Below are 7,500 nucleotides of genomic sequence, written 5' to 3'. Positions count from 1 at the left end.
CAAACAAAATAAGAATAAAAAAAGAGGAAATAAAAATAAAAGAAAAGAAATATCACTGTGAGTAAAGATGTCTGTCTGTCCGTCTGTCTGTCTAGTCCATTAATTACTTCTACCTGTTACCTCTTATTAAGTGGCCAGGTGTGTGTGTTCTGGTGTGGGAAAGGTGAACAGGTGCGTGGAGAGCGTGTACTGAGGTAACCAAGTGCAATAAAAGTGGATTAGGTGTTGGTGCTGGTGCTGCTGCTGCTACTACTACTACTACTACTACTATTTCTACTACTACTACTACTATCAAAACCAGACACAGTACTAAAGAATCTGAAACTAAGAGTAAAAGAAATGTGCTAATTACTACTACTACTACTACTACTACTACTACTACTACTACTACCATCACCAATCCCACTAACCCCACACCACCTCCAGTACTAAAACCGTGACCTTTAAACCCTGAAACCTTAAAAAATGATAAGCAGACGTGATTTGATTCAGAGTCCAAGGGAATGTTAACAGACACCTGCCCGCCCACACCTTCTCTCCCCTTGCCAACCTGCCTTGTTCCCGTGGCGCTGACCGAGATGTGTGGGGGGTATGGGAGAGAATAGTAGTAGGAGGGAAGGAAGCAGGAAGGACACAGGAGGTTAGGTCCCACGATGACTAGATTTATGAGGTCAAATGTGCTTAGTGTCAGTTTGCCACCCACACACCTGAGTGGCCAAAGGCGGGACACATGCTCGGCCCACACACCTATATGTTACACGTGATCTTTAGGTGTGTGTGTGTGTGTGTGTGTGTGTGTGTGATGAACAGGGAGGATTACAATGCAAGAGAGACGAGAGACGAGAGAGAGAGACGAGAGACGAGAGAGAGAGAGAGAGAGAGAGAGAGAGAGAGAGAGAGAGAGAGAGAGAGAGAGAGAGAGAGTTTATATCAAAGCTGCTGACATCTATATCAATGAAAACAAAAACAAAAATAAGAAAATAAATGATAAAAATAAGTCAGGAATAAATAGAATGAGACAAAGGAGAGAGAGAGAGAGAGAGAGAGAGAGAGAGAGAGAGAGAGAGAGAGAGAGAGAGAGAGAGAGAGAGAGAGAGAGAGAGAGAGAGAGAGAGATTTACTATACATTTCAAGAGACAAAAACCACCACCACCACCACCACCACCACCATCACGACTATCACCACCACTACCACGTCATCACCAGCTCATCACCACTATCCCATAACACCATCCCACCGCTCTCACCAGTCACCTTTCACCACAGCGGTACAAGGTGTATGAATAAGCACTTCTTCCATCTCTCTCTCTCTCTCTCTCTCTCTCTCTCTCTCTCTCTCTCTCTCTCTCTCTCTCTCTTGTCTGATTCAGTTTTCTTCGCCTTCTTCTACTACTACTACTACTACTACTACTACTACTACTACTACTACTACTACTACTGTCATTATTGTTATTATTACCGGTTTATGCTGGAAGGCAGTTGGGTGAAAATTACTTTCTTTTTTTCTTTATTTTTTTTTATGGGAAAGGAAGCCAGTCGTTAAAGATAGCGTTTCACTGCTCCCCTCTTTCTACCTTCTCTCTTTTTTTTTTTTCCCTGCTCCTCCTCCTCCTCCTCCTCCACCTCCTCCTCTTCATCCCACACAAACTTGTCCTCTCCCACTCGTGTGCTCATAAAATGTGTCCTCAAACAACATAAACACTCCCTGCCCGACACACACACACACACACACACACACACACACACACATACACACACACCATCACCACCACCATCACCATCTTCCCAACCCTTTCATTTCCCATTTCCTGGTCTTCCTTCTGTCTCTCCATTATCTTTTAATCTCTCCATCTCTCTCTATTCGTCTTTTGTTAATAAGGGACGGACGTGAGATGACCTAGCTAGCATTATCACCACTAGCATCACCATCATTACCTTCACTATCATCACCATCAATATCAATAGCATTAATCACTACCAGTAGCATCATCACTATCAACACCTTATCGACACCATCAGTCTCAGGAACACCATCATTATCATTACCAGCATCATTAGTATCACCATCACTATTATCATCACCATCATCACCACCATCACCATCACTATCACCACCACCATCACCATCTTCTTTCGTGCCAGATACGAGGTGCCGTTAGTTCCTTTGTGGTGAAGAGGGGAGCAGCAAACCCCCCTTCCTCCTCCTCCTCCTCCTCCTCCTCCTCCTCCTCCTCCTCCTCCTCCTCCTCTTCCTCCTCCTCCTCCTCCTCCTCCTCCTGCTGCTTTCTTCACCTCTGAACACCTCTCCAGATGGTCCCATTCCACTCCTGCTCTCCCTCCCTCTCCCTCTCCTCCTCTCCCTCTAATGCTGACGCTGGCTAAAGCTGGTTCAAGTATCTCTCTCTCTCTCTCTCTCTCTCTCTCTCTCTCTCTCTCTCTCTCTCTCTCTCTCTCTCTCTCTCTACCACCACCACCACCACAACAACGATTTAACAAACATCTGCTGCGTTTTCACCTCCGCAACGCACCAAGTGAGAGGGGAGAGATAGTGAGAGGGGGTGAGAGGGTAGAGGGGGTGGTATGGTTTCTCCCCTCTACTTGGCTCACTCTGCCCCTCTCTCACCTGGATGCTCTGGCTCATTATCGCTGCGTCAGGTGAGTCTGGGTGCAGGTGAGAGGAGAGAGGAGTCAGTGGAATAAAGATCTGAATGTCTTCGCCTCTGGAACACGAAGGAACACAAAGGAAGAACGAGTGACAGCCGATATGTTCGTTTAGCGTTTGGTGCTACTGTGCTGTCTAACCTGATGTAAAGGAAGAAGGATAGTAAATAAAATGAGGTATGGATGTATGAATAGAAAGGGAGAAAAAAAAGACGAAAAAGAAAGATGAAGAAATGGTAGATATTTAAAGACTAGAATATATGATGAAAAGAAGAGACTGACGCCATGAGAGTAAAGAGGAAGAGAGAAAAGAAAGGAGAATAAGAACGATGGAAGGGGATAGGGAAAGAGACGAGACACAGAGAAAAAGTAAAAAAAATGGAGAAGGATGAAAAGAAGAGGAAATAAATGAAAAGAAGAGATGATGAGATGGAAAGGAGAAAAAAGGAGAGGAAAACTGAGAGAAAAAAAGGTGAATTGAGAAAAAGAGGAAGAGAGGAGAAAAACAGGAGGATATTTCAGAGAGAGAGAGAGAGAGAGAGAGAGAGAGAGAGAGAGAGAGAGAGAGAGAGAGAGAGAGAGAGAGAGAGAGAGAGAGAGAGAGTACAGGTAGTGAGAATCATGACTGGGGAGACAAGAGGAAGATAAGAGGTGCAAACTCATTAACATAAGACTTACCTGACGCAAGAAAGTATATTGAAAATGCCTTAATTAATTGTGTCTTCATTAAACAGTTTTCAGCAAAGCAATTAAATGTTTTCTTTATACCAAGTTGTGAGAGGATGCTTGGATGTGTGATTGCGTGTGTGCGTGTGATTATGAGTGCATGTGGTTGTCACAGATTCTCTCTCTCTCTCTCTCTCTCTCTCTCTCTCTCTCTCTCTCTCTCTCTCTCTCTCACGCATCTCATCACAACTTTGTTCGCATAAACGAGGAACAAATTGAATGAATCTCTCAACCTGACTCACCTTAGCAACCACTTGATGATGTCTTCCCTTCCATCCTCCTCCTCCTCCATATTTTCCTTGATTATTCCACTTCTCCCCTCTGTTTTTCATCGCTGCTTCCTCCTCCTACGTATTTTCTCTCTTCGTTCTTATTCTTCTTCCTTCAAGTTTTCTCCTCCCTCTATTTCATTTTCTTTCCTCATTTTATTTCTTTCTGTTTTCCATTCTCTTCTCCTTCTATCTCTCTCTCTCTCTCTCTCCCAGTGTTCAATCTTCTCTCCTTCTCCTCCTCCTCCTCCTCCTCTTCTTTTTCCTTCAGTCCTCGAAGTTCCCTCATCCTACGTTTTCTTCCCCCATTTTCTACTTCTGTTAGTCCTCCATTCCTTCCTCCTCCTCTTCCTCCTCCTTCTCCTACTCTTTCTCCTTCTCTCCATTCGTTTATTTTTTCTCCCTACTGTCGCTGAAGGAGAGAGAAAAGAGAGAGAGAAAAAAAAAAAAACAAGAAAATAAAAACAGTAGTCTACTTAAGCAGGTAACCTCATTATGAGTCAATAGGCTTTCTGTTACGTCATTTTTTGTGTCTATATTACTCTTCCTCCTCTTCCTCTTCCTTCTCCTCCTCCTCCTCCTCTTTTTTTCTGTTCGTCTGCTTCTCTGTACTCTAAAACTCTTACTACTACTACTACTATTACTACTACCACTACTACTATTACTACTACTACTACTACATTCTTTACAGTCTCATCTACCATCCTCTATCTCCTTTTCTCTCTTTCTCCACCTCCACCTACATTCCTCCACTAATCTCTTACCTCCATGTGTCTTCTTCCTTCTCCACCTGGCTACCTTCCTAACTCTCTCTCTCTCTCTCTCTCTCTCTCTCTCTCTCTCTCTCTCTCTCTCTCTCTCTCTCACCCTTCTACTATTCTTCACCCTGCACATGCCTGCTTTCCTAACCTAACCTCTCTTCTTCCCTCCCTCTTTTCCACCCTTTGCTTTACTCCTCTCTCTTCTCTCCTCTTTCCGCTCCTTTCCTACCACTCTTCCACTCTTCCACTCTCCACTCTCCTACCTGCGTGCCTTCCTAACCTAACCTTCCTCCTCCCTAACCAGCAGTGGGTATCGAGATTCAAATACGAACTTTCATTATCTTTTATGATCCATAAAAGCCAAAATGGGCCTTTTTTATACGTCCATTAGAGGCGGGTATCAAAAGCATCTGGGAATTTTGAACTAGGCTGTGTGTGTGTGTGTGTGTGTGTGTGTGTGTGTGTGTGTGTGTGTGTGTGTGTGTGTGTGTGTGTGTGTGTGTGTGTGTGTGTGTGTTGTACTGTAGTGCGTAGTAGTGGTAGTATTGCGGTGTGAGAGCGAGAGAGAGAGAGAGAGAGAGAGAGAGAGAGAGAGAGAGAGAGAGAGAGAGAGAGAGAGAGAGAGAGAGAGAGAGAGAGAGAGAGAGAGAGGTGGTGGAGTTATACATTCAAATGGTGTTACTGTATTGTGGTGACGATAGTGACGACAGTAAAAATGGTGAATGGTAGTGATGATATTAGTAACTGTTAGTGGTGATGAGTGGCAGTGTACAGTGGTGATGGCTGCCGAGTAGTGGTGATTGTGGTGAATAGTGATGAGCGACGGTGGTGAAAAAAATAGCCTCGTTAGGACGCAATATTAGGGCGTAGTGGTGCATGTGATTGTGGTGGTGATGGTGGTGGTGATGGTGGTGGGGAAGAGCCGCGTTGTGGTGATGTAGTGGCTTCCATTCTCATAACATTAGCAATATTGTGGCTGGGAGTATGTGTGGTGGCGGTGGTGGTGGTGGAGATGGTGGTGGTGGCAGTGGTGGTGATGGTGGTGAGAGTCTCTTGACAGGGAAGAGCTGTCACCCCCACCTGAGGATGATGGCTTCTCACTCCTCCTCCTCCTCCTCCTCCTCCTCCTCCTCCTCCTCCTCTTCCTGCCATCCCGCCATCATTGCCACCGTCTCCTTCGCTACAAGTAAGTTTTGTATATTATATAAAAAAGTAAATATTGCCTTTATGTATAAATATTCTCTCTCTCTCTCTCTCTCTCTCTCTCTCTCTCTCTCTCTCTCTCTCTCTCTCTCTCTCTCTCCCTCAATGTTAAGCAAGGTGTGATAAGATAGATTTAAGTTATAGAAGACAAGAAGAAGAAGAAGAATGACAGCAACAACAGCAACAACAACAACAACAACAAAAACAACAACAACAACAACAACAACAACAACACAAATAAATAAACACCATCGTCTCTCTCTCTCTCTCTCTCTCTCTCTCTCTCTCTCTCTCTCTCTCTCTCTCTCTCTCTCTCTCTCTCTCTCTCTCTCACACACACACACACACACACACACACACACACACACACACACACGAGCCAGAAAGTTTTCAAACTCGCGAAAAATCAATTTCCTTTTGCCCTTTTTCCTCTTAGATATCGCCCCTTCTTCTCCTCCTCCTCCTCCTCCTCCTCCTCCTCCTCCTCCTCCTCCTCCTCCTCCATGATACCTGGACTTCATTGATTGTTGGTCATTTTGTTGTGGCTGAGAGAGAGGGAGAGGGGAGAGAGTGAGAGGAGGGAGGGAGGAAAGAAGGGAAGGAGATATGGAGTGAGAGGAGTGGGAGAAGAGATGGAGGGTGCCAGAGAGAGAGAGAGAGAGAGAGAGAGAGAGAGAGAGAGAGAGAGAGAGAGAGAGAGAGAGAGAGAGAGAGAGACAGAGAGAAATATGAGAATGGAATGACGGATGGATGGAAGAGGATTAAATATATGAATCCAATGAGAGAGAGAGAGAGAGAGAGAGAGAGAGAGAGAGAGAGAGAGAGAGAGAGAGAGAGAGAGAGAGAGAGAGAGAGACAAGGACACATGTTGACCACTGATAAAACTCCCCTGGGTCGGTCCCTCTCTCTCTCTCTCTCTCTCTCTCTCTCTCTCTCTCTCTCTCTCTCTCTCTCTCAGTGAACACTTTTCTTTCATCTATATCTTTCATTTCGCTTCCCTCTTTTTCACTAGTCTCTCTCTCTCTCTCTCTCTCTCTCTCTCTCTCTCTCTCTCTCTCTCTCTCTCTCTCTCTCTCTCTCTCTCCCTCTCTTTTGTCAAACGCTTTTCCCCTCTTTCTTCGTCCGACCCTCCCTTCCTTTCTTTCCTCTCTTCGTCTCTCCTTCCCTCCCTCTGCCTCTCCGCTCTCCCTCCCTCTCCCTCTCTCCTTGACAATACCTGGAGGCTATCGATTGGTCACTTACTAACCTCTCCCTGGACAGTAAAGTGAGGGGATGCCAGTGGACTCTCTCTCTCTCTCTCTCTCTCTCTCTCTCTCTCTCTCTCTCTCTCTCTCTCTCTCTCTCTCTCTCTCTCTCTCTTGTTTAATTAGATTTTTCTCTTTTTATTGTAAGATATGAAGTGAGTGAGATATGTATATTCTCTCTCTCTCTCTCTCTCTCTCTCTCTCTCTCTCTCTCTCTCTCTCTCTCTCTCTCTCTCTTGGCTATACTTTGTAATACAGACTAGCTGATAAACGAGAGAGAGAGAGAGAGAGAGAGAGAGAGAGAGAGAGAGAGAGAGAGAGAGAGAGAGAGAGAGAGACACACACACACACACACACACACACACACACACACACACACACACACAGGCACAGAAACAGCAGAGAAAACAGAAACAGGGGCTGCAGACAAGACACCGCTAATTCACTCCTGCTGTTTCGAGGCGTGTGAATAAATCCCGGAGTAAGGCGTTCGAGACAGGCTTGGAAACGGCGCCGGAGCAGATGTATAGATCAAACTGATTTGTAAGGCGCATACAGGCAGCAATTAAATCTAATGGATGCCCGGATAACTCAAGATAATACATCCAATGGGTGATAGCGGGCTGAATGCATTAG

General features: G+C 45.2%; 1 long non-coding RNA gene across 1 annotated transcript in view; it reads right to left on the bottom strand.

The window, feature by feature from the left end:
- LOC135115903 (uncharacterized) overlaps window positions 1-7,500 on the bottom strand; it is a 13,940-nt gene that overhangs the window by 5,210 nt on the left and 1,230 nt on the right. The window lies entirely within an intron of this gene.

The sequence above is a fragment of the Scylla paramamosain genome, chromosome 30, assembly GCF_035594125.1.
Source record: "Scylla paramamosain isolate STU-SP2022 chromosome 30, ASM3559412v1, whole genome shotgun sequence".
Lineage (NCBI taxonomy): Eukaryota > Metazoa > Arthropoda > Malacostraca > Decapoda > Portunidae > Scylla > Scylla paramamosain.
This window is presented reverse-complemented; position numbering and strand designations above follow the sequence as displayed.